Raw genomic sequence first — 27,388 nt, 5'->3', positions numbered from 1 at the left:
TCTGGGGAGTAGGGATGAAATTCTCTTCCTCTGTAACTACTTCAGGTGGGCCAGGGTCACAGAGCTGTTCTGCCCATGGAGAAAGGAAGTTTCTTTTGGATTTCATCAAGGCCTCTCTCTCTCTCTCCAGCTGCTGTTCTTCTGGTTCCTGCTCCAAACTGGATCCCTCCTGAAACCTCCCTGAAAAGAAGTTCAGGCCGCCTCTGCCCCTCCCCCGCCCTGTACAGAGGAGTTTGTCTCACATACCTTAGTTAGATGCCACACCTGGTGTCAAATCTAGCCACGCACTTAGCTCTGACCCCAGCATCCCCGGAGTCACATGGCTCCACCCCCCCAGGGACCCTGAAGACACACTAGAGCGTTCTTCCTCTGAACAGCCCCAGGCTTCCTGACCACGGCTCCCATGGCAACGTGTCCAGGCCTTGCCCCGCCCACTTCCTGGACATTTTTTTTTTCTCCAACAGGAACTCTTTGAATGATGGTCCCCATGACATACTCCCAAACTATAAATGTGGCATGACCTGTACTACACCCTAGAATTTGACCAGCCAGGATTAGAAATTGCAACTTATTTCAAGGCTGTCTGGGCTCGTACAGACATTTCTAGAAATTGCATCACACTGTTGTCCCAGAGGGAGGTTGTGGTCAAGTAAAGCCTCCAGGTCTGTCATGTGTGAGCTGCTATGAAGCCAGGTTTTCTGGCCTCTTTGCAAACTTGGGTCAGTGCTCTGATCTCTTCAGATGGTCCGGAGCTGCGCGGCCTTGCACTTGATTTTCTTTTGCCAGCCTGGGCGCTGTGCTCCAGCTACGAGGTCATTCTTAAGAAGGCCAGATTTGGTGTCAAAAAGAGGCAAACCTGAGACACACTGGAAAGAACTAAAGGGAAGGTCTCAGTGAGCAGAGAAAACTCAATAATAATTATTCGTGATCCTGAAGAGATTTGAGGAGTCCTGCCATACAGAAGTATAAAGTTCAAAACTTCTGTCCAGCTATTCTTACCCTGAAGTCCATGAATGCACTCCAGGAAGGCAAGACCATCCTCAAAGGCATACAGACTCTAGTGCTACTATGTTTTTATGACTTTTTCTGAAGAGAGCATCTGTAGATTTCAGCAGACTTATAATGGGACCCATAATCAAAAGAAAGATTAAAAACCACTGTCAACCCCCTTATTTTAGGAGGGACATATATATTGGACCCCTGGAGGGGTGAAGAAAATTACCAAAGGGGACAAAGCTAACAGACAATGGAGTCTGAACTCTAATCTGGGTCCCCCACAACCCGGCTCCATTGCCACATGTAATTGCAGGAAAGAATTACTAAATAAAACAAAAATGTAGGTGTGTGTGCATATTTATACACTGTATACAAATGAAAATGTATATTTAACACATGCATGTTTTACATGTCTTAAAACTTCTATTGCTCTATTTTATATGAGTTTATCCAAATCTCTTACTGGAACGGACCTTAAGCATTGCTGATTGGCCACGGATAGAGCTAGAACCATGGTGACTAACCCAGAGTAGGAAACAAAGGCTCCTTGGAGATGCTGCGTCATAGTCTCTTTGTGCTTTGCAACGAATGGCTTGAGCGTTGCGAACTTCAAAGCAAAGTCTGTACTTCAAAAGATCAAAGGGACTCATACCGAAAGCATGTCAAAAGCAGCCAGATGTGTTTCACTCCTGTCTGTGGTTCACAGAGCTGCGGACTGTGAGAATGGATGGCTCGTGGTTTCAAGTCAAGGTGGGGGACTCTCGCACTGGAGGGAAATGAGTAACAATCGTAGCTGCAATTTATTAGCTTGACAAATGCTGTGTAGCACGAGAGGGTGAATTCTGTGGTTTTTAGTTTTATTCTCCAGATGCTTTGAGTTTTTAAATAATAGATTAAGTCTCATTGTAAACCTAATGTGTCTCTTACTCACTTTGAAAACCATAAGCCCCGATCATAGCACTTAATGGTAACTTAAGTCATGTTGGAATTCAAAATGTTCAAATAAGTTGCAATATCACTTAAGAAAAAAAATTTTAAAAAAAAGAAAAAATTGTTCAGAAAGGACTCATAGAAATATATATTTGATTTGGGAACAGATAGATAAATATTTTACAGTGGCTTCCTGTTATATAAACGAGGAGGCTGTTATCCAAAGAAATAATGTGACCCAACTTACATAGGTTACAATAAAAATTATTATCGAAATAAAATGATGACTTCTGGCCGAGATGGAAGCACAGGTAGACGCTCTTTGCCTCCTTGAGCAGTCATAAGAAGGTTCACAACTAACCTCAAAACAAAGTACGACCAGAGCTGCCAGCAAATCAAACTGTGGAAGCCTGACAAGCAAGGATTTAAAGAACTATTCATCCAGACGGGTAGAAAGGGGTGGAGAAGCCAGGAGGGGTGGAGACCTGGAGCCAGGGCAGAGAGGCCGCAGTGTGGTGGCGGCGAGGCAGCGGTGGTAGCCGGCTGATCAGGCAGTCCCACATTCGCACATGGCAGGTAAAAGCGGGAGGGACCCCTGGGCAGTGAGCCATCCCAGCCTCAGGCCAGACTGCACAGCCCAGGTTTCCATCACTGGGAAATGAAACCTCATAACTTCTGGCTTCAACACCAGGGTAGCATCTAGAAGGGCACCAGCCACATACGGAAGTGACTAGAACGGGGGTGAGAGCTGAGCAAAGCACCCTATTCCCTCTTTGACCCCTCCCCCACATACAGTATGCCACAAAGCCGTGAAGTGGGTTGGAATACTACTCGGCTATGAAAAAGAAAAGATGAACTCTTGCCATTTGCCGCAACATAAATCATAAATGAACCTTTAAGGTATTATTCCAAATGAAATAATTCAAATGGAGAATGACAAAGACCATATGACTTCACTTATTTGTGGGGCATAAAACAAAAGGAAAACAAACGAACAAACAAAACAAAACAAAATCAAACTAATAGGCACAGAAAACAGACCAGTAGTTAGCAGAGAGGAAGTAGGGTAGTACCAAATGGGAAAGGGTCAAATGAGTGGTGATGAGGGGATAGCGACCTGCTATAGTGTGAACAGAGTTGGAATTGTGATGCTGCACATCAAAATTAACTAGTTAATTGATTAAATCACTAGTGCTTATCTTACCCTTTTATTATTTTAGGGAGGTCTGCATTATCCAACTCCTCAAAAATCGGCCTCATTTTTGAAGGGCTATTTACGGCAAACAGCAAAGTGTTCCTCCCTTTGATGCTGATGAGCACATATGCTTGAAGCTGCTGAACCATGAGTAATCTCGGATCATACAGAGAATCGCAAATTACCAGCAGTGGAAAGAATGTGACAGACTGGTCATCCAAACCAACCGTTTCATTTTCCAGATGTGGCGATTGAAATGTCACAGTAGAAGTGACAACAGGAGTGGCCTTACTCACTGTCACTACCCACAATTTGTTTGGAGGATGTGTCCTTCTTCTCTGCACAGATGGGGGCTCTGTAGGAAGAGGCTCAGCTGAACTTGAGCTGCAGTGCACTTTGCCTCCTGGATCCAAGTCAGCGGGAAGCAGGGAAGGAAGTCACCCTCCTGCAAGGCCGTTTGATCCCAGCCTCCAAGAGCTGCTGCTACACAATGCAGGCAGGAAGCCATGTGCCTGTCACCCAGCTGACTCACCGGGACAGCTCATGATGAACAGACAAATGCATCAGCGGTGGCCTGAAACTGCAGGGTGTGACTGGGCTTAGACTTTTCAGGGACAAGGGTCTGGGTCACCCTACCAGTTAATCTACTCAGACAAGCAGAGTCCCAGGCCAAAGGAGAGTCCAGAATGTTTAGGAGAGAAGGGAGAAGATGTATGTCAGTTGGCCCTAAGGAGCGGCTGCAATGGCACAGGCATTCCCGGAATCTGGAGCAGGTGTTCCGGGGTCTTCCCTGCACCAGGAGCATCCGGGCAGCTCAAGGGTAGACTAGAATGAAATGCACAGGTTCTTCTTCAAGACTCATTTCCCTGGTATCTGGAACCGCAGGCTGAGTGCCTCTGCAGAGAGGGGCCTAACAGAAAACACCCCCCCGCACCCCGGTTGCCCAGCGTGATTCTGCCTTGCCAACAGCAGCACTCATTCAAGCCGGGCACGTGCAGGAGTGTGACAACCTGGTCCCCCTTCTCCAAGACAGAACAGCTCTAAGGTGCCATCTGGCACCAGAGTGCCACCCTGGGGTTGACCAAGACCTCTGCGGAGACCTTGCTGCTGTGCCCAGCTGCTCCTGCCCCAGCCGGTGGGCTTCCCGGATTCCTGCCGATCCGGACTCTGCTCCCCACTCGGCCTCTCTGGGAAAATGAACATTCAACACCCACCTGATTAGTAGGGACCTTCTCACTCTGCCATTTCTCTAGATTGAGTCTGAAATCTGGAATTCTGTGCTCCTGCCTACAGTAGGAGGTTGCTCAGAGGATAACTTTATCAGAGGTCTGAGGAACCTGCACATCTCAGGCACATGTGTGCCCACACATGGCAGACCACGCCTGACACTGGAAGAGAAGTGTGCAGGGAAGACCCCTGCACTGGAGGTGAGGGGGTATGGAGGTGGGGGGTTGAAGCAGCGACAAGGACAGGACACGTGCGAGAAGCAAACGGCCCTAGCCAATCCTAAATAACCCCCTTGTCAATGACAGGAATCTGATCGAAATTGAAAAGTTAAAGGATCAACTTTTGAATAAATTTATTTCAAAACCTCAGGAAAAATGCTTATTTGTGTAATGGATGTGTTTACCCCTCTGTCCCGTTAACACACGCACAACAAAATGTCGTGAGTGTGCACTGGTTGTGTCGTTCTCTCGACCAACAGCACCAAAAACATGTCTCGATCTCACACGGGAATTAAGGTATCTGAGACGGTAGGATTTTATTATTTAAAATTTTTTTAATTATATTTTCTCATTACCATTTAACCCCCTTATACCACCCTTCCCCCTGCAGAGTTGCATTATTTTTAAGTCCTTTCTGATGTAATGTCCCTGTAGATCAGTGTTGCAGCGGATGCTTGGTGAGCAGAGTTCTCCAAGAGTTTGATGATAATACAGTGACCACTTCCAATAAAGGGTTGACCTTGTTTCGTTTCTTTTAATGAGTCAAGAACAAAGTGGGATATTTTTAAATACAAAGGTAACGTAAACCCCTCTGGTTACTCAACAACATTCTGCTTCTCTGTCCTGCGATTTGGCACTCATGATGAGGCCCTGAATGCATATCTGAGAACCTGTTTAGAACAAATCGATATTTCTTCTTTTCTGACATTTTCCCTTTTTAAAAATTGTCATTCAAGTGCAATTGCTTCCATTTTCCCCCCACTACCCCTCCCCCTACACACACATCCCTGCGTCCAGCCCTGACACTGGAAGAGAAGTGTGCAGGGAAGACCCCTGCACTGGAGGTGAGGGGGTATGGAGGTGGGGGTATTGTCCTGTCATTGACAAGGGGGTTATTTCGGACTGGCTAGGGCTGTTTGCTTCTCACACGTGTCTCAATCCTACTCCCTGTGGCTTTGTCCCTGTGTCCTTTATTGCCCTTGATGACCCATGTTCTTTGATTGCCCTTCCCCTATTTTCCCCCATTATCCGCTCCTTTCTCCTCTCTGGTCACTGTCAATTTGTTTTTTATTTCAATGTCTCTGGTTATATTTTGTTTGCTTGTTTGCTCTGTTGATTAGGTTCCACTTAAAGGTGAGATCATATAGTATTTGTCTTTCACTGCCTGGCTTATTTCACTCAGCATAATGCTTTCCAGTTTCATCCAAGCTGTTGCAAAGGGTAGGAGCTCCTTCTTTCTCTCTGCTGCATAGTATTCCATCATGTAGATGTACCTATGGTACATTTTTTGACCCACTCATTTACTGGTGGGCACTTAGGTTGTTTCCGGTACTTGCTTATTGTAAATTGTGCTGCTATGAACACTGGGGTGCGTAGGTTCGTTTGAATTGGTGTTTCAGGGTCAATGGAACAGAATAGAGAGCCTAGAAAGAAACCCAAGTCTGTGGTCAATTAATATTTGACAAAAGGGTCAGAAGCATAAAATGGAGTAAAAATAGCCTCTTCAACAAATGGTGTCGGGAGATCTGGACAGCTACGTGCAAAAACGTGAAACTTGACCACCACCTTACACCGTACACAAAAATAGACTCAAAGTGTGTAAGAGACTTACATGTAAGTCAAGACACCATAAAGACCTACAGGAGAACATAAGCAGGAAAATCTCAAATATTCCACACAGCAATATTTTCACCAGTATGTCCCTTAGAACAAGGGACATAAAGGAAAGAATAAACAAATAGGACTTCATCAAAATAAAAAGCTTCTGCATGGCTAAAGAAAACATCAGCAAAATGAAAAGGGAGCCAACCATATGGGAAAATGTATTTGCAAATGATCCCTCAGACAAGGGTTTGTTCTCCAAAATATATAAAGAGCTCATACAACTCCTCTCCAGAAAGACAGACAACCCAATTAAAAATGGGCAAAGGATCTGAACAGACACTTCTCCAAGGAGGACATATAGAGGGTCCAGAGACATACAAAAAAATGCTCAGCATCACTAGCCATTGGAGAGATGCCAATTAAAAGCACAATGAGATACCACTTCACACCAGTGAGAATGGCCGTCATAATCAAATCAACAAACAAGTGTTGGCGAGGTTGTGGAGAAAAGGGAACCCTAGTGCACTGTTGGTGGGATTGCAGACTGGTGTAGCCACTGTGGAAAACACTATGGAGTTTTCTCAGAAAACTAAAAATGAAACTGCCTTTTGACCCAGCGATCTCACATTTTCTCTTGAAAACAGACCCACTCAGTTAAGCACATGAACTGGGAGAAATCTACAGAGGAATATAGAGAAAAATTAAGGTATTCATCTTTTCTCACTTCTGATGGAAAAGAAAAGCACAGAATTGAAATATTTTCTCTTTCATTCACAGGAGGAGTCAGGATGCTGAGGGCCACAGACACAGCAGCACACAATGGAGACAAGGGCGGCAACTGACAAAGCTGAACCTCTCAACTCTGTCAGTGTCCGTCCGCAGATGCGCATCTCTCCCCCTGCGTGGACACGTCTCCTGCCCACAAACACCACTGCAGTGAACTGAAGAGTGCCAGCAGCAAGAGAAAGGTGGGAGAAGGAAAGGGGTGTGGGGTGCTCTGTGCATCCGTGGGAATGTGCAGCCTGGAATATTTTCCGGTTGGCATGGAAGGCGATGTAGTTTGGTGTCAATCTGAGTGATGTGAACACCATAATAACAACATCACAGAAGGATGAGTAGAAATGTTTCAACTTAGGGCTTATTCAGGATGGAAGTGTGAACAGCCCAAGCGTCTGTCTCATATGCAGGTACGTTTGGGGAGGAGGAGTAATCTATCGGAAGGAAGTGCAATGGAGAGGCTGGAGAATAAAGCACAAGTGTAGCCAACAGCCATTTAAAGGATTGTGGTTAAATGTGGTTAATTGTACTTGCCAACTTGACCGGCCTCGCCGTGCCCAGGTATTTGGCGAAACTCTTCTAGGTGTGTCTGTGAGGGGATGAGAGTGACATTGAATGTAGACCGGGTAGAGCAGCTTGTCTTTCCCCTCGTGGGTGGGCCTCGCCCAGTCCGTTGGAGGCCTGAATAGAAAGAAAAGGAGTGAGAAGGGATGTGCTCTCTCTATCCTTCCATCTCTGCGATGAGACATCGATCCTTGGGCCCCAAACCCAGACTCAAAGTGGAACTTCTCCAGTGGCTGCCCTGCATCTGGTCTGGATCTCTCAGCCTCCACCACCCGATGAACCACCACTCCTCCCAATAAATCTGTATTTACAGGCATATGTACACATATATAGCCAGAACTGCTTATAGTGTATATGCACATGCTTATAATGTTTATATACATATGTAATATAGTTATGTATGCATATGTAAATTTTATGCATACGTATATAATTTATATATACATGTACAATGTATTAATGTTTGATTTTATATACTCAATGTGGGGGAGCCTTTTCCCGTGGGCCCCCCTGTCCGCCACAGATGAAAGTCAACACTACCCAGACATGGTCTGCTTAGAGAGGAGAGGTGGCCAGTTTCTCCAAGGAAAAGAAGGCCTGGGGCGGTGGCCAGTCTCCCAGAGGAAAAAGGCGTTGAGTCCCTTCCTCCAAGGGCTTTTATTGGGTTGTAATACACAGGAATACAGGGCAGCAAGGATTAAACAGTAGATAACATTTCAAAGAAATCTGAAGGCTTAGTCTGAGTCAGAGTCTGTCAGGAAGGGAGTTTGCAGAAACTTTTAGAGTTTCCCGCTCGGACCCTTACTTAACATATGAGTGAAAGCACTCTTAGCAGAGCAGGTTTCACAGGTTTTTAGGAGTTCTTTGTGATGCCAGATTTTTCCCTGGGACACACTCTAACAAGGCAAGGAGCTGCCTCTCTCCCCATCAGGTTTTCAGGTTTAAGTGGATTAGAGCCAGGAAGTGCTTCTCCCAGAGGACATGGGGACTCGGGCTTTGTCAAAGCCGGGGGGCAAGAGTCCGTTGCTCTTTGTTGCAGCCCCCTGAGTCCATAATGGCCTCCCAAGTGGTCAAGTCTGGCTTAGGTTGCTCCTCGCTGTGAGGAGGCTTACCCGTCATGGACTTCTGACCAAGCTTTGGGGGCAGGGAGAGGAAACTGAGGCAGGATTCACTACCAGAGACAAGCTTTGTCTCCTGTGGCTCACATTCTGGAGATTGTTCACTCATCCTTAGCCATGGGGGGCAGTTACAATTCCTGAAACCAGGCAGAGCGGTTCACAACAACACATAAATGTATAAAAGTGATTTATATATATAAATAATCTCTTGGTTCTGTGTCCCTGGAGAACCCTGACACCCTGACCAAGGGAGCAGGAGACAAGGTGAAGAGATGACGAACCAGGACAAGGGTTCTGAAACACAAGAGGCAGGGGACTGAGGAAGGAAGGCCAGGCCCCCGGACTCAGGTCACAGGCCCCTCCGTATACCGGGGAGCAGATACGCCTGGCTCATGAGAGCATCACCTTCCCCAAATCAAAATCCACGGGGCTCAGGCCAGGAGCAGCAAGGTTTTTAAATGAGCATGAACAAGATAGAAATCCAATCTTTGTTTGCATCTCTTGAAAACATTTTAAAAGCTTCTAGGGCATTGTCCATTCGCAGCAGTTTCTAGTAAATGTTGGGTCCCCGGCTTTCTTGAGTCCCCAGATGCTCAGTTGCTCCACACTCTTCTCTCCCAGACAGTGTACCTCACTGCCTGATTACGTACCCATCACCTCTGAGCTGCAGCCTCCTCGTAAAATATTCACCATTCGCTCAGCACCGGGAAGTATTTTTCTTAAGAGAATCTACTGACTTCTATTCACCCATTCTCTCCTCAAGGCCAGGTGCATAGAGGAGAGAGAGAGGGTTGTGAATCTCCTAATTACTGAAAATGTTGTCTCCTCACACTAGTTGGTTTGGACCAAGGTTGTCGTTGGGGGCTCTTAAAAGACAGGGCTTTGTCCCTTTCGAGAAGCTCTCATCAACCAGGGTTGGTTCGATCCTAAAAGCCTGAGACTTCCAGTGTATGTGACAAATTAACTCCCACGCATCTGGAATGGCACCAACTACCTCCATCCTCGGAAGGGTTGAGAAGACTAACTCAAATTGCCATCTGTATGCTTAACTCTCTTATGGAACTGGCTGAGAAATTCCGACTTAGAGAATAGGTTGAGGTTGAAAGCAATGGGTAGTCCACAAACTCCACGTCATCAGGAGTCACGACTATCAAGTGTCCAGTCCTGAGTCCCTGGTGCGCAGCATTGAGAGTGCACAGCAGCCACTGGAGATTTGTCCTGATGAACAAACGGCATTCCAGCTGTCAAGGGCTGGCTGAGCCCTAACAATTGTAAAGTAAGCAAATGGCAGAGAGCACCCGACAAGGGTTCGTTTGTGCTTAAACTTGGGCCTGGAGATGTGTCAGTGACACCTTCCTTGTATGAGCTGTGACTACGTGGTGCCCTGCCGCTCTCTTGCTCTCTAGGTTTATTGTGCACCTGGATGGCATGAGCTGACCCACAGGTGACCCCAGAACCCACTACATCATGGCAGAGGTGAAGTCAATGCCGTGTCACCCCAGCCACAAGCAGCTCCCAGCAGAACTTCCCGTTGTTTCATTTGTCAGGTGCAGTTTGGTAAGAGCAAGGTGGGGAGTCGGGATGGGCCACGTCCTGCTTCTCTCCCCTCATCCACAGGATCCGCCTTCACAGAGCAGACCGTGGTGGGAGAAACCAACCACAATGCAGCTGTCAAGGGCTGGCCGCCATCTTTTATCCTGTGTATGTTGCAAAGTTCTCTCACCGTATTTCAGAGTCAAGGCCATAAATATTCTTCCTTCTTCCTCTACTGCTCTGTTTCAATGAGACTGTGGATTCTTGAACCCTCAACGTGACACGGACCTGCAAGGAGTGGCACACCTGGGCTTCCGATCAAGTTCAACAACGTCAGTAAGTACAGAAACAGAAGTCCGATGAAAGGAAAGGCGTGAGCCGTGGCGCCTGGACGACAGCCAGTCTCCCAGCCGTGAACCAGGGCTCACGGAGCAGCGCTGTGATGGCCGGCACAGGCGGAGCATGGCCTCCATCCTGCTGCCCCGCAGTGTAAGTGGGGGGATGTATTCAGACTTTCCAGAAAGTTCCACTTCTGCGTGGGAAAAAAATCAAGCACATAATCATTATTTCCAAAAAGTGAAACAGACTGCAGCTTCACAAATGAGTTCCAGCCATTTAAAATTAGACTGTAAAAGAAATCCCATGTAAGAATATTCTCTAGAGCTATGATTCAATCCCTTAAGATACTGGCCTTTCCAAACTGAAGCCTCAGCTAGTTAGACGTGTTGATAAGCATGTTGGTTGTGACGAAGCTGCCTCTATTACCGCAACTGCTTACATTACTTATTTTTAAAGGTGAATCTTTGTTAAAAACAAAAACCTTTCCTCGCCACCCAGAAGCCACCGGCCACCCCATTCAGCACGTGGGAAAGTAGCAGCGCGGCAGCGGAAAGAACTTTGCGCTGAGACGCAGGGAACCTGGGTGCGGATCTCTGCTCACCGTGTGTTGGCCACATGAACATGCGCACCTCTCCTCCCCTCGGTTGTCCAGCTGCCATAAGGAGATTGTGTAAGGAGATTGATGGAACAGATGATGGAACACCACAGTCGCTTCAAGTCCACCCTCCCTCTCAGATTGATACTTCCATGTCATTTCCGGTAGGTATTACAGTTTTCATATATGTCTGAACATTGAACACAGAGGACCGGGCACACATAACTCAGCCCATTACGTGAGTGCCTTTCTCCCAGATTGTTGCATCTGAATAGACCTCTTTCCTTCAGCATTAGCACCTGTCTCATTAGACCTTACACCTCTCAATACACTGCCTAATTAAGTCTTACCTATTCCTTACCAATGGCAATGTCGATTTACTTGGATTTGAGAAAAACAAACATGGAAAAATTGTGTGCGTGCAAGACCACTCCCGCCGCTTCTTCACCGTAACCATTTAACGGGCGTTGTGTCAATAAGCCTCCTGCATTTCTGCTCTAAAGGAATGTTTCTGTTAAGATGGGTGGAGGTCAGTTCAGATAGAATCAAGACTAAAATAATAAACCAGAGAAACTTCCTGCAGAAAAAGCAAAAGCTAAGAGAAGTCCAGTGTACGGCAAGGCTGGCCACATAAACGGGGAACCGAAATAGCAACAGGAGTGGCAACGGGGGCAGCAACAGGATGACGAGTAGCGTGGGTCACCCACCTAACGCATTCCTGCGGTCTGCTCCGCTGCTTACACGCCCAAAGTGGGGGGAACGAAGTGAAAGGTTTTTTTGTCTCACTTTACTGGCTGCATTTTTTAAATATTTAACTTGCCCATTGCTAGTTGGAGGTATCCCAAAAAATGAGGGAACTGGATGAAGAAAATGAATATCCGAATCAGAAAGCAATTTAAGTTCCTGAATGAGGTGGGGATGGGGTGGGGGAGTGAGGGAGAGGGTACTGAAGCAAAAGCAGCCAACAATTTTAGCAAAAAAAAAAAATTAAAATGTGAATACAGTTATTCCTCAATTGAACTACTAAACAGCAAATTTATCACTGTTATGGAAAGGGACTAAATAAAAAAAAGGAAAAGGAAAAACAAAGCGATTGGATCATGGAACCCAGAATGAGCACCCCTCCCAGTCCCTTTGTTTCTGCGGATGCTCCGTGGCTGTTCAGCCAGGGGGAAGCGCCTGAGTCTCTTTTCTGGAAAATGGACCTACCAGCGCCCCACACACCTCTTCGAGAGAGCAATTTCTGAAATCAGCGTTATCACTGTCATCTTCGGCACCAGACTTCACAAACTTTAGAATAAATTCGATGAACTGGAGGGAAACAGAAAAAAAAGAAGACAATCAGATCTACTTGTAAGAAAAACTGTGGGGAGAAACTTGAAACTGCTGGCTACAAAGACATCTCAGAATTCTGTGTTAATTTTCACTGTTTGTCTGTAATGGCCCGCCCTTTACTACAGACCAGGTAGTCGTCTACACCCATTAAGGGTAAATGCAAGCATTATGTTCAGAATTTCACACTGTATTTCCCCACGTCTTTCATAGTGAGTAGAGCTCAGATTGTAAAATTATTAACTACTTTTATGGGTCTGTGTTACCAAGTGTTTAGAAAACCGGAGGCCCAGAATTCCTTTCAATGTCCTTAAGTCATCAAAAATGCTGGAGATATTCGATAAAACTATTTTCTTTTTGAGCATATCTACATTAAAATGATATTTTTTTTTAAAGTGGAAAATGAGATTTTTATTTTCCTTCCTAGAAAGAGCCACAAGCACCATGAAGTCCTCATTTGGTGACTCTTGTGTGAGACAGGAGAGAAAGTGTGAGAAAACCCAACATCTGCAGAATCGGAGGCCAGAGCCGAGCCCGTCTGGGACAGGGATGTCCCTCCTCATTGTCTTATCTCCCAGTAGGAAAGGAAGCAGAAACAAAGGTCAGGGGCCCTCCTGGATCAGGGACCAGAACACCAGCTGCGAGGAGAAAAGGCACAGTTGCCCTAGAGGAAGATTAAAAATAGATTGCACATTGGGAAAGAGGTTCCTGATCAGTACACTTATGTACAGCTCATAGTTTTGTTTTGTTTTTTTTTAAGCCTGAAAACTACCCAGAAAAAGCAAGGAAGGAGAGGAAAAGATAAGAAACACCCAGGAAACAAATTAAAACTTAAATATACTTATTCCTCAGCTGAGCTAATAACATAGTGAAATTACAAAGAGGTAGTGAGTGAAGGGGAAAACAGAAAAAATCATAACAAAAAGCGCCATGAAGTTTTCCCCTGTAGTCAAATGGGAAAACCTGTAAAGAGGAAATCAGCAAGGTCTCAAAACAAAAAAAAGCAGAAACAAAAGCAGAAAATACTCTTCACTTGAAATCGGCAAAACCAGGAGGGAAGGGAGAGTATCTCAGATTAGGAGGCCTTAGAAGTTTGGCTACAGTTGTTTCAAGTTCAGATAAGATGAGAAGCGGAAGGAAGCTGGCTCCCTTCCCCTTTGATGGTCAAGGTAACGATGCAACGCCTCTGTATTAAACAGAGCAACTGAGGAGATCTCTGAGATGTAGCACTCGATAGTCACCTGGGGAGCTGGTCAGGAATGCCGAGGCCCAGGTACCTCCCCAGGGACGCGTTCCATTTCTGAGGATGAAGCCCAGGGGGTCCCCGTATTTTAAACTAGCACCTACAACGACCCTTACAGCTCACCTGGAGAAACGACACTGCATCGGAAATTGCTCCCGAAATGACCCTGCTCACATGCTGACATCGCGATTCGCTTCCTCAGAAAAAGGGAGGACGCGAGTCTACTTCCGATATGCGGGTCAAAGATACAATTCCAGGTGTTTCCAGCAATCTGTGCAGCTAGGAGCCAGGCTTCTCTCTGTTAAACACAGAAATGTTGCTGCAGGCACTAGACTGCCACCTGCGTGGATCCAAAGGGGTACTCTGCTTCGAAAGCCGTCTCCGATTCTGTAAGACCCTATAAAATCACCCTGTGGAAGTGTATGTTCAGTGTGTGTTTCGGAGGACAGACATGTGCTGTCTGTCCAAGTCACCACATGGGGTTTCAGAAATCTATTGATGTGATTTCATCCTTCTACATTTTCAGACCGCCCCATGGCTGGCAAAACCCCCTGATGTGCAAGGACTGTTCACGTGTCCTCGCGTTGCGACACTCTCAGCACAGAACCAAGGGTCATTCAGACGCCCCGGAAAACCGTCTGGTGTCACCGACCGGAAGGGAGAGTGAAAGAGATTGTCCCTTTTTAAAGGGGCCCCAGGAGTTACTTTGCTTCTCCAGCAGTTAAGGTGTGTTATTTTGCCTCAGATTAATCCACCTCTTTAGGGAGCAGAAATTACTTTATTGTTACTCTTTCATGTTTTTCCAAAAGTGGAATCTTACAGTGTTCGTACTCCGTGCTCCATTGAGTACTCAGTGATCAATATTTTCTATAAAATAATATATAAAGCATTCCTACACTGATAAAGTCTTCTTTTATGGCCACGATGTCCTATCCAGGCACTTTAGTCTCTGGTTAATAGAAGATGTTTACATTTTTCTACGTTACTACTGGAGCCATGAATCCTATGAGTCTCTTTTGTGGGAGACTGAGGCTTGTATTTATACAGCAATTCTTTGTGCCCTGTCAAATCGCTCTCCTCCTCCTCCTTGTGTTCAGTCTACAGTAACTGCAACAACTCTCCGGCCTGGCTGTTCAGAGATAGTCCCAGTTTCACATATGTCTCTCCCGTTGTCGGGGCCTGTCTCGTAACACCAGCGCACCCATAACAAATTGTCCTTTGGAAGTACAGTCCCAAAGTCGATACATGCCTTAAAAATGACTGACTTAAGTTGAGCTTCTCCGGGGGATCCACCCACTGCTCCCCGACTCTTAGGATCTGTTCGATGGGAATTTGTTGAGGATGGCATTGATCTCACCCTCAAGGTCACGGGACACTCTTGCTCGGTAAACCACGCCATCTGTTTCCCGCTTCTGCAGGAATAGCGGTTGCCTGCCGAGTGGGCTTGGCATGGTGTTAGAGCTCTCCTGGCTCTGCTCCCCCGCTGCTTTTCTGTGACCTGGTCTTGACCTCTGGTTTTTGCCTCTTCTCTGTTCCCCTTACTCGTGTACAATCTCCTGTTTTTCGTCATCAGTTCTATCCACCCCCATGACCCCCCCTCTGCTCGTCCAAGCTTTCAAATACCTGTAGCATCTTCACTGGGGCTTCAGCCTAACTGTCTCCACCTGCTCTCAAGTTCTCCTTCACGGGGACTCACGTGCAGACTCAGGCCATCTCTCCCAGCCCCACGGTGCGGTACTTCCCCTTCCTTATAGGCCTTAATCTAAACTTTAGTCCTCTCTTCCCTGCCGCTTTCCCAATATTCCCCTGGTGGATTTCTGACCTTTGAAGCTACTAGTCACAAAAGCACAGATCCACTAAGAAATGTGTCTGCCTGGAGAAAGAAGTACAAACTTGGGAGGAATGTTTGTCACCACACAGAAACTCCATTGTGTTAACATGACTTTTCCCCTTTCATTCATTTTGTCCACTCACTTTCTTAATCATTAAGCCCCTTGAATGTGAGATTCTGGTCAGCATCAAACTGTCTTAAGAACAAAGCCTCAGGTCCCTTTATCTCAGAAACAGAGTGTCAGTCAAGCTGCAGGTAACACCTTGAACTCAGCTGGGTTTCAGCCCGAGGCCCAGGAAAGCTGAATCAAGCCACATCCTCAGGAAACCAGATAGAACAGTGCCATCCATGGCTGACATCGGGACCTGACACGGGGTCACCTGCTCCCGACCCTGGTCCCAACCAATCAGGAGAGCCCACGCCCCCAACTCCCTAAGTCACCATCATCAGTGATGCTTCCCCTACACAACCCACCCTGGGGAGCCATCGGGGAGCCAGGTCTTTGAGCACAGGCCTGCCCGCGTCTCCCAGCTTGGTGTCCTGTCCTCGGCTGATCGACCCGTCCTTGCTTGGCTGCAAACTCCTGTTCGTGCCTGAGCTTCAATGCGCACAGGCAAACAGACCCCCTTAGCCCGGACACAGGTTGACAGTGGAGACCCTGGAACTCACCTTCAAAAGGATGGAGGCTACTTGTGGATGCATGGAGTCTCTTTTCATACACAAAGCAGTTGAATTGTTTGATTCATTTTTTAGTAAAGGGAAATATCAAATCGGTAAAAAGTAAAGTTAATTATTTGACTGACTTAAGGGAGTTTTTTGACCAATTCTCTGTAGGCAGTTGGGATCAGAATAGTCAAACTGGTTTGTACATATGGTGTATTCCCCCAAAAAATATATGTGTGTATATATATAGATATAGATATAGATATAGATATATAGATATAGATATAATGTTTTTGAGAAAGATTATCTAACCCCATGACATCAACTATCACCTGTATATTAGCAACTCCCTGAACAATATTTCTAGCCCTCCAGACAAAGTCCTAGTTCACAACATGTTTTTCCTTCACTGCCCTCCTTGCACCGGGGTTTTGGTCAGTTTTCTGCTGAAACCCGGAGACTGCAGGCAGGCAGATGGCATTTGCAGGGACGATGACCACTCACAACAAGGGGGAAACAAACTGTACTCAGAATAAAGGGAGGAGTCCGTCACCTGGTCTTCCTGGGACACCGGTGTCATTTGAAAGGCATGTTGTGAACTAGGACTTTGTCCAGAGGGCTAGAAATATTGCCCAGGGAGTTGCTACATACAGGTAGGTGATGGTCAATGTCATGGGGTTAGATAATATTTCTAAAAGACACTCATTATATAATATTAAAGAAAAACCCATGTTGGAGAATAGGAGATAAACTTGGGACAAGCAGAACTTCTCATGGTCTCCCTGAAATCAGGGCCAACGCTAAGCCAAAACGTCTCTCTAACACACACACACACACACACACCCACCACCACTCAGTTGAACTACCAACGAGCGTTAAAAAGTACGCTGAATTTATACCACACTGTTGAAGAAAGAGGCAAAGTCAAGCCACCGTACGTGTAGGTGGAGTTAAGAGTCAGCATTTATTAAAATGCTTGTGGTTATGACTGCAATTGTGGAGCAGCATAAGAATAAAAATCAATATCCTTGAGCTTTATGGATCTTTTGTGTGCTCTGTGAATACCGCACACACACTGTCCGACCACGTTCTCACTTGCATATAAACGTTTAAAGGCCTGAGCCCTTAGTAAAAATGCAATATGGTTAAACCATGTCCCTGGCTGTTCAGAACCATGGAATTAAATCAACTTGGAAGTCACTTGATCTAAAATATTAATTTAAGGATGAGGACAGTAAGAGTCAATAAAATGAAACCGTATCCGAAACCCCACACAGACCGTTTCCTTGTCAAGCCCCGTAACCACTTCTTTACAGTGAGAGGAAGCAGCTGTCTTAGGGGCTGCCTCAGGGCGAAGGTCGCATCTGCATGTGGTTTGTGTATGTTCCTCCCACCTGGAGTACAGGCTAGTTTTAAAGTCCAGACGTGCTCTTCAGAAGGACAAGATACCAAGGTTTGCATCTCCCTCGTGGGCGGAGCAGCACCTGGCGTTTACCGAGCAGTAAGTGCGCCTGGCATTGTTCGGGGCACATGGTTCCCGTCACCCCACCTCATCCTCACCGAAAACTTGTATATTGGCTACTGCTATCCTCGTTTTATGAGTGAGGGCCATGAAGCTGAAGAACGTAGACATTATCCCCCAGACAGTTGAGCAGATAATCAAATCAAGATTGAAACCCAGATCCATCTGATTACCAAGCTTTTTCTGTGCTTCTTCCATCCCTGGATCGCATTACCAGGGTCCAGGGATAATTGAGGGAGACAGAGGGCCAGGGGAAGTCGGAGCTGCACCCACGGTGCTCAGAGAGGATGCTCTCTGGGAGCCAGCCTGCTGCACGGTTGCTTTTCAGGATGCGAGGTGATACTGTTTCCGCACACAGGACCGCAGGCTGGACGCGAACGAGGACCCCCGACACAGCCTCCACAGCCAGCGGCTTCAGCGGCTCCTTCATCACCTGGACGGGTAGAACAAAACATCTTGCTGCAAAGAACTTGGGATCTTGAAACAGGAGATAAGAATGTGGGCATTGCCTTATTGAAATGATAGCTCCTAACTTGGGGGTTAAATCTAGTCCAGCGTGGATTTTTGTAACAAATTCTCAAACCACAGTAGATTCGGAAATGTTACCCACAAGTCACTGGGGACAGAGAAATAATGTTTGGGCTTGAGCAACTTCTCGGACATGTCCTGGTTTCCAGGAGCCTTGAGAAACAGATTCCACCTTAATGAATGCCAGGTGTCAATTTTACACAGAATCTGAGAAGTAATTAAGAATAAGCACGATGAGATCCAAGGAGCTATTTTGGTTTGGGTAGGAGTTCTGAAGTTCCGTGTGCCAATATTCAAAAATATACCGTGGAATCTGGCCAAGGAAAGGAATACGGTTTGCCCCTTAGCCTCTCCACTGAAGTTCAAGAATTCAACCCCCCCTGAGAACATTAGGCCAGCAGACATGCTCGGTTCTGTCCCTCCCTGGGTCAAAACTCTGCAGTGGGTGCTTAGGATGAAATCCAAACTGGTCCATAAAACTTCATGGCTCTCCCTTCTTGCTTCATCCTCTTTATTTGTAGCCACTCCACTCACCCTACAGTCCCGTCGTAGTCGACGTCTTTTCCAATTCTGTCTCTCCTCCAGGCCTTGGCTCATGCCATCCCCCGCTGCGGGAACACTGGCGGCTTCGGCATTGCCCTCCCCACACACACTCCCCGTTCCTGCACCGTCACCTCTGGCGGCCAAGTCCCACTTCTCCTTCGGTTCCGCTTGGACTTCACTTCCTCTGGGAGCCCTTCCCTGACTCCCCGAGTCTGGGTTAAGTGCCTCCCCAGAAAAGCCCCCACTAACCTCTGTACTTATCATATTTCCTTATAATGTCTCGTTCTTCGGTTTCTTTAGCCAGCTGTAAGTTCTGTAAAATGGCAAAGAAACGTTGCCAATTAGCAAATACTTGTTGAGTGTCCGTGCTATGCTAGACATTTGGGAAACTGCTACACTAGGCATATAAGATCCTAAGTCCGCCTAGCCCAGCACTGCAGCCTAATAGGAAACACATGCTTCTGTTCTCAGATGAGATGTGTTTGTGACAGAAGATGCCTGTAGGGGTAGCGTGGATCTTTTTGTTGCTCACTTAGACACAAGGCAGGGCAACTCCTGGAAGACAGAAGCCCGCCCTCCTGGAAGGTAGAGTCGGAGCGGTCCAGAGGGCCCCCACCAGAGACCTCCTGCTGCCTGGGCTAGATCGGGTGGGGCCAAGGGTGAAGGACCTTGTGGGTCATCAGAACACCACGAGCCAGGTCCTGTGCAAGAAGCAAGAAAGATGCCGTCCTCGGCCTCCAGAAGACAGGATGTCGAAAAATGCCCTGAGCATAAGTCCCGGTGGTCTTGGTGGTACTTCTTTTTGCATTAACACATCATTTATTAGCTAGCACGACCCCAGTATAAGATTATTTTTCTGTATGAAGCTAATTTACCTAACCCATGATAGGTGACATACCAACCAAGCCATCCATGAGATTAGAAACGAACTACAGAAGGCTGCCCTTTCCACTCGCTACATTTAAATTTTGCTGCAAATCCCCGTGTAGACTCCATCTGTCTAGTCTTATAACAACACCTGGGCTAGAGGAGGCATCCGATTCAGTTACTCAGGTATGTTGGTATACGGATCGGGGATGTCAGTGGGCTGAGGCGAGATGACCCATTAACCCCTCAGCATTAACCCCTCTGGACGGCGAAAGGCCCTGCCCTCCCAGTGTAACCAGTGCTGCTCTGTGACCCACAGAGGGGTCCACTGGCTGCAGGTGCCTGAAGTTGGGGAGTTCTCTCCCACCTGGGAGACTGACTGCCTGATTTTCTGCCACTCACATACGCGAGCGCCTTTACCCACGATAGCCTTTTACATCCTCCCCTTCTTCTCAGGGCCGCTGGTAAAACAGAGGAGGTTGGGAGACAGGGAGAAGGTGGAGAGAGAAAACAGGGCATTAGGTCAGATGCTGGAGAAGGGACGAGCAAGCCCCCCTCCGGGGCGGCGTGGAGGGGGCCAGACGCCTCTGAGTCTCGAGTCCACACAGATAAATGTACGATTGGTTAAGAGAAGAGTTTGGAGTTTCTGAACATTCACGTTAAAGTCCTTTTCTTCTCATCTCTCATTAAAATTAAAATGTGTAAAAAAAAATTAGCCGGTGCTGATTCTACTAAGCAGATGTAGAAAATACACTGGCCAGAGCAGAGGAAGTGACTACCTCAGTGTCTGCAGGGGACAAGCCCCAGCGACAGTGAGTCATTTCACTCTGCAGAGCTCTCTGCTGGGGACCAGGGTTTCCGGTCACCAGCCCGCAGGGCAGGCAGGGGCCTCAGGGAGCCACCACTGCAAAAGTAGGTCATTCGGCGTCAACTCGTTAGGCAGTTAGGAGCCATCGGGAAAGCCAACAGTTGTCTGAGAAGGGAACTTGGAACATCGCGGTTAGTATTTACATAGTTGTGACAATATTAGCATGCCTGTTCCGCCAGAATGCGTGGGAGAATGAGAGTGAGGACCGAGGAGAAGGGACCTCAGGATGTGGGGACAGCAAGAGAGGGGACGGTCGATAGCTACGAAAGGAAGTCAATAGCGATGCTCAAAGTTGATACATAAAAAAGTCGGTGATGAACAGTATTTCTGAACGGGGAAGGCAGAGCAGGAATAAGGCCGTGGGAGTGGGAAGTTGCTGCCTCTGGAACACGGGGGGCAGTGGGGTGGGGGGAGGGACAGCTTTTCAACGGGAAACTCTATGATTTCTTAAACTACATGCATGTGTTACTTGGATAAAAAAAGAAAAAAGGTAAGTTAACAAAAAAGAAAAGTGCCTTTGAGCTCCTGGGGCCCTGGAGATATCGAAGTGGAAGAAATCTTGGTTTAAATATGCCACGGCCCCGGGACGGCCCGCAGGGATGGAGGAGGTGCAGGATCGCGTCTGTGCTGCTGTGTCATCAAAGCCACCACGATAGTTTCACAGTACAAAGAAGGCAGCACAGGAAGTCAGGCCACAGAATGGTGTACGTTGACTCCCTTGCAGAGGTCCACAGAGTGTCAGAGGGCTCCAGACGAGGACAGTGTCTGTCTCGTTCACTGGTCTCTTGTCAGTGCCTCCCACGGGGCCTCGGCAACTTAGGAGTCCTTGGGAAGCGGTGCACTGCCAGGCGGACCCTGGAAGTGTCAGGTGGACAGAGTGTCGAGTACACGATTGTCTAACCACTCTACTGTACACCCAAAACAAATACAAAATGACGCCAAGTATAAACTGTGTTTGAGAAAAGGAAGGCACTGGAGAGCCAGTGAGAAGAAGGGAGCAGACCACGGCAGGTGGGCAGGTGGGCAGGCGCAGCAGAGAGCCTGTGAGGAAGCCCCCCAGGGTGAAGCCGTTACCTGCTGGCCCCCACGCCCTCGGGGTGTGAGGTGTGAGCGTGGACAGATGAGGTGGATCTCCGAGGCCGGGATGATAATGATGGGAGAGGACCTAGCCAGTTCCCCATGTCGCTTTTAGGAAGCAGGTCGTGGCTCCCGAATCCCACACCCCTACCCCCAAAAGATCTGAAGGTTTTCACTCGCTCCCCGGTCCACAGTCAGTTGTTACTTTGAGTCCTTCTGGCTTTTCCTTCTGCCCGTCCATCATCAGTGACCCCATATCATTACAGTATAAACACACCACGGGCAGGAAGGGACTCCACGCACAGGAAAACCTGTGTGGTGAGCAAACGGAAAGTTTCCCCGAGAAGAAAGAACAGACACTGTCTACTCTCTAGGAACCGGGAAGAGAAAACCCAGCTCCGAACACTAAACACAAACGAATATTTCAACACATGATCACAGCACCAATTTCCAACTTCCATAAGGAAAGTAACCTTATTACATTATAATTTCCACTTCTGTTATTAAAGTAATAATGACCTTCAAAGGACACCAGCATCCCAAGAATATGCTCAGGATTATACCAGGGTCCCTGGATGCAATTCTTAAAAAGGGGCTTAATCAATTATTTGAATAAAGGCAGTATCATCACTGACTTTAATTCTCAAGAGTGATTTTATTAAAAAGATGCTTATTGGTTCAAGCAAAGGTTACTTTTAAGAGCTTGACATTGTCAAGAGTTATTTGTTCACGAACTACTTCAGTCTTTTCGGTCATAAGCAGAGTTTCTTTTCCCGTCTCTCGGTTTTTACACGAAGTCTCTTCTTTCACCTTTTCTCTGATCACCCCCTCAAGGCCTGGATGGCTTCTAGCTCTGCTTCTAGAGCCCAGGATTTCCTACCCCACCCATCCCGGGGTAACAGCTGCAGACTCTGAAGTTGGCTGCATGGACAAGGGTAATGAGGAATTGAGGGAAACCACAAAACATTTCTGAAACTAATTCCAGAAGATCTAAGGAAATGGAAAGACACTGAGCGTTGATGAGGTTGAAGACTCTGTGTTGTTCCAATGACGGTACTTCCCAAATTAATCTACAAATGCAATAAATCTGTATCAAAATGCCAACTGCTGTTTTTGCATAAATGAGCAAGCTGACCCTAAAATTAATACGAAAAGGTAAAGGATCCTGGGCAGCCAAACTAATCTCGAAAAGGAACACAAGTGGAGGACTTTAGAGAAGTTGCCTGATTTTGGAACTGACTACAAAGTTGCAATAATCCAGGTGGAATAGGATAGACATAGAGTCAATGAGACAGAACTGGGTGTTCAGAAACAAACTCATCCATCTACGGTCAGCTGACTTTCAACAAATGTGCAAGTTCAATGGGAGAACAAATAAACTTGGGAGAACTAGATATCCACATTCCAATGAAAAAAAAAAAAGTTGGGTCCCTACTCACACCATATACAAAAATTAACTCAAAATAGGGCATAGACTTCAATGTAAGTGTTAAAACAATCAAACCCTTAGAATAAAGCATAGTTGTAAATTCACATGACCTTACATTAGCATTTTTTTAGATATGACACTCAGAGCCCAACAACCAAAGGAAAATAAATGAAGTGGTCTTTATCAAGTCCACAAACTTGTGCTTCCAAAGACATTATCAAGAAAGTGAAAGTTTTCCCTCAACTCATTGGGAAAAAATATTTGCAAATCATAAATATGACAAGGGCCTAGTATCCAGAATAATTCTTATGACTCAACAATGATAAGACAACTAACCCAATTTAAAGATAGACGAAGGATTTAAATAGACATTTCTCTATTTAAAAGAGATATTCATTGATTAGTAAACACATATTAAGTTGTTTACCCTCTCTAATCGTTAGAAAAAGTACAAATCAAACCACAGTGAGATAACACCTCACACCCACTAAGATGGCTCTAATCAAAATAGAAAATAACAATTGGCCACATTGGGAGTTCACTGGGGTCTTAAGGTGTCCAGGTAAAAGCAGGTACCAAGAAGTGGGGACGGTCTCTGTCCCATGCCCAGTTTTATGGAGGACTCTCTGGGCCCCTGAGAGCCGGGGCTTGGTGCGCAGGCGTGCAGCCGCGGACCACGTGCTCTGTGAGCCCGCCTGGTGCCAGCTCAGCGTGTGCACCCAAGAAGCAGCTGCCTGGTGAAGCCCTCAGCAGAAGGACACTGGAAAGGGAGCGGAATCTAGACCCAAAATACCACTTCTGCATTTGACCTAGTTTTGGAAAAGGAAGAGGGCGTGGGTGGAACGCGTGAAAGCCTTCTTGGCGCTGCGTGGACTGTGCCGAGGTACTTCCTTTCGAGTGAGAAAGATGAATTAATATCTATTAGAGTCCATTTTCAGATCATTTTTCTGCTCCAGTGTTTTAAAATGTACAGGATCACAATATCAAAAAAGAAAAATAAACTTATTTCTCATTGACTTATCATTCTCCTGTTTATTCCAGACATGGGTTGGCTATTTTTGCTCTCCTCATTACAATATTTATTCATCAAATACATGTTCATCCCTTTCCATTCCCTGAAAGGGACCAGTGTCATTTGTGCTCTTAGGCTCTGACCTTTGAAATAATTCATAATTGATCTAGTGAATGCTGCACCCTCATTTTTTCCAACCTCAAAGCAAGCAAATAACTGCTAGAATAGTCTGTGACCTATAAGAAAGAACTCTAAGAAGCTTAGAATTATTAGAGAATGGTACTGTTTCAGCAAAGCAGCTCGCCACTAAACATCTTGTTCCAAAGAAAGTAAATAACAGGAGTAAGAAAACAACTCCTCTATAAATTTCCCTATGATCCACAACTCAAGTTCAACTTTAACTCAATCAGAAAATAGTTCATCATTTTTCATATCCCAGCTACCTGCCAGCTGATCTGCTCAACACGGAGATAAGTGTTATAACAGAACCACGTACACATGGGGAGGAAGAAAATGTCGAACTCCGTGGAACAGGGGGAAGTCTCCTCCGCAGAGATGATCTTCCTCGCTGCCGGCTCACACAGGACTGTGGCTCTGTCTTTGATAGCAGTTGTATCACACAGGCAGGTTTCCAGTTACCCAGTGACCACGTGATTCTTCTCTGTCTCCTTCAGGAATAGCTGGATTCCACCTGGGGACAGAGCATGTCTGTTCTCCCCCACTGTTTAATTCTCAACACCCAGCATAATGGCTGTCGGTCAGGATCCCTTACATATTTTACATATTGTTGCATATGTGCACAGGACTATTCCTGAGGGCGTGCGTGGGGACGCCGGACTCTGCTGCTGGAAGGTGACTAGGAGTCTGCAGGAGAACGAGGCAGAGAGAGCGGGCGGGTCCTGGCAGGCAAAGGACCCAGCAGCATGGCCAGAGGGGAAGGCACCTGTGCCTGGCAGGGGGGTAACAGCTGAGATGACGTGTGGAGGGACAGGTGACAGAAGGCAGATGACGCAGGAGCGTGCGGAACAGGGAAGATGCCATGCTCGGGGACTTCAGGTCTTATCTCAGTGAGAGAGCGAGTCACTAAGGCAGTTTAGGTGAGTGAGAAATGTGACCGGATTTTCCTTCGAAGCTCACAGACCAGCTTTTCTACTGTTTCATATTCACTGGGACTTTTACATTGAAAGGAACAGAAGTTCCCTTAAATTACATGAGACGTTATTAAAAAATAAACATGAATGGAGACAACTGCACTTGAACAAATAAATAATAAATGCATTATTTATAAATAAATAATAAAATAATGAATGAATGAATGAATGAATGAATAATAAAAAACAAAAATAAGCATGAAACTAAGAGAATTTTCTGTCAACAGATAAACATAATATGGAGAAATACAATGTAATATACAGATGATGTATCATAGAATTGTACGTTCCCAGCCTGTATAATTTTAGTAACCAATGTCACCCCGGTAAATATATTAAAAAGAAAAGAAGAAATACTAGATGTCTGCCAGACATACTGCATGTCTTGGCTTCAGCGAGAGCAGTTTTATGGATGCCGTGGGAGTGGACACCTTAATTGCTGAGGGAGATTGGGAGACATGGAAAACAGACCTTCGTTTACAAGAAGCGTGGGCAGAGAAAGAGGCTTCCAGGCCCACATGGTGCCAAGAACATACACTTCAAAAGTCCTTTCCAACACAGCAATGAGGGGTAAAGTGTGCAACACACCCACACACACAACCAGACTCAAACACAAGAGAAATGCCTTGTGTGGTTGAGAAACCAAGTGGAAACACAGAGTGGTGGATGGAGGCTGAAGTCACAGTGTTCTGGGCTTTATAGTTGTGGCGAGCAATTCAGCACTGCTGGGGTGGGGGGGACGTCACTGGAAGCAGTCCTCTCGAAATGGGGGCGGAGGAGACCTGGGTGTCACTTACTGCTCAGAGCTGTGCACTCGGTAAACCTCCCCCCACTTACAAAAGGAAGGAGGGCGGGGTGGGGGGAGGAGGGAGGAGGGGGGACGTGAGAGCTCAGGACCTGCTGAACAGAGCAGAGGGAGCAAAGCTGCCTAGAATGTGCATGCTGAAGGAGGGGTCTCTGAGGGGCAGGTCCCCTCCATTCCCAGGTCAGTGCTACAAGGGACGATGCTACAAGGTAAGGCTTATGAATGATCTGATCCAAGTTCCCAATTCTCGTGGGGACCGTAGGACAGCGGTCCGTCCTTGAGCCCCAGAAGATGGGTGATGATGTTCCAGGCTGAGCACTGGTTATGGCGAGAGGACCTGTCTCCGTCGGTGCCCATTGTCCTCACTCTGCATTATCACAGGATGTCGATAATCACAGTGCTCGTGTCCAGGACTCTAAGGAACATGAAATAATTCTTATCGCATCAATAACTGCTATTCAGTTACTTTGCCTTCAAGAAGTTTACAGGAAGATTTAATTAAGTGAGAAGGCTTGACCAGGCAATACATTTCTGAGAAGTTTTAGCATTCTGCAATGGCAGCATGAGGTCAAAGACCAATGGTTTTATCCTCAAATGAACTGCAATAACTTCCCTGAAATGCACTCCTTGGAATTTGCAATTGTTATGAAATGGAATTTATAATTAAAGGAAGAGACTGACACAGTGTACTGGACTAGCATGAAAATCAGAAAACTCCAACTGATTTTTAAGTACAAACAAATATGAGGGGAATGGAAGAAAATGAGCATCGTCCACAGTCTGTCGAGAGCCGACAGCAGTTAACATAGTGCATTAGATGGTTTTACTGTTGGCATTTCAGGGAGAACCCACGAGGTCCCAACAAGGAATACTTTCAGTTTTGAAGGCAGAGCAGCAGAACCCCCCAGTGAAAGGATTTACCAAAAATGCATATGGGGATAAAAACAGCAAATACTTTTAAGAGCCTATGGCCAGACGCGTGGGAGACGTGTATCTGAGACACAGCTACCTGCTTACGACGAGGCCGCAGGGTGACTACGATTCTCCCAGCTCACAGTGCATCCTGTGGGCACCCTCTTCATGATGACTCATGTACCTTGTCTTTGTTCTTGCCGGTCTCATTTTCTGTAACCCATATAACATTTGCTATGGATTTGAATTCAAACTCGAGGGAAAACTAGGGAACCTTGTGCTCCATTAAATAGACAGCGAGCATTGGAGTGAGTCCCACATGCTCCTCCCGCCAGGGATATTTCTGAGCAGCTGACCTTCAGCCCGTTCAGTAAAATACTCGGTATATCTATATGCATCATGAAGGAAAAGTCATTGCACACATCAGCCATAACTGGGTGAAAGTGTTTGCATACTGCCTGATATAAGACAAGATCACTATGTATAGGATCTCTTGGTTTTATTGCTA

This window comes from Artibeus jamaicensis, unplaced genomic scaffold (assembly GCF_021234435.1).
Source record: "Artibeus jamaicensis isolate MK-2021 breed Jamaican fruit bat unplaced genomic scaffold, CSHL_Jam_final scaffold_369, whole genome shotgun sequence".
NCBI classification, from domain to species: Eukaryota; Metazoa; Chordata; class Mammalia; order Chiroptera; family Phyllostomidae; genus Artibeus; species Artibeus jamaicensis.
This window is presented reverse-complemented; position numbering follows the sequence as displayed.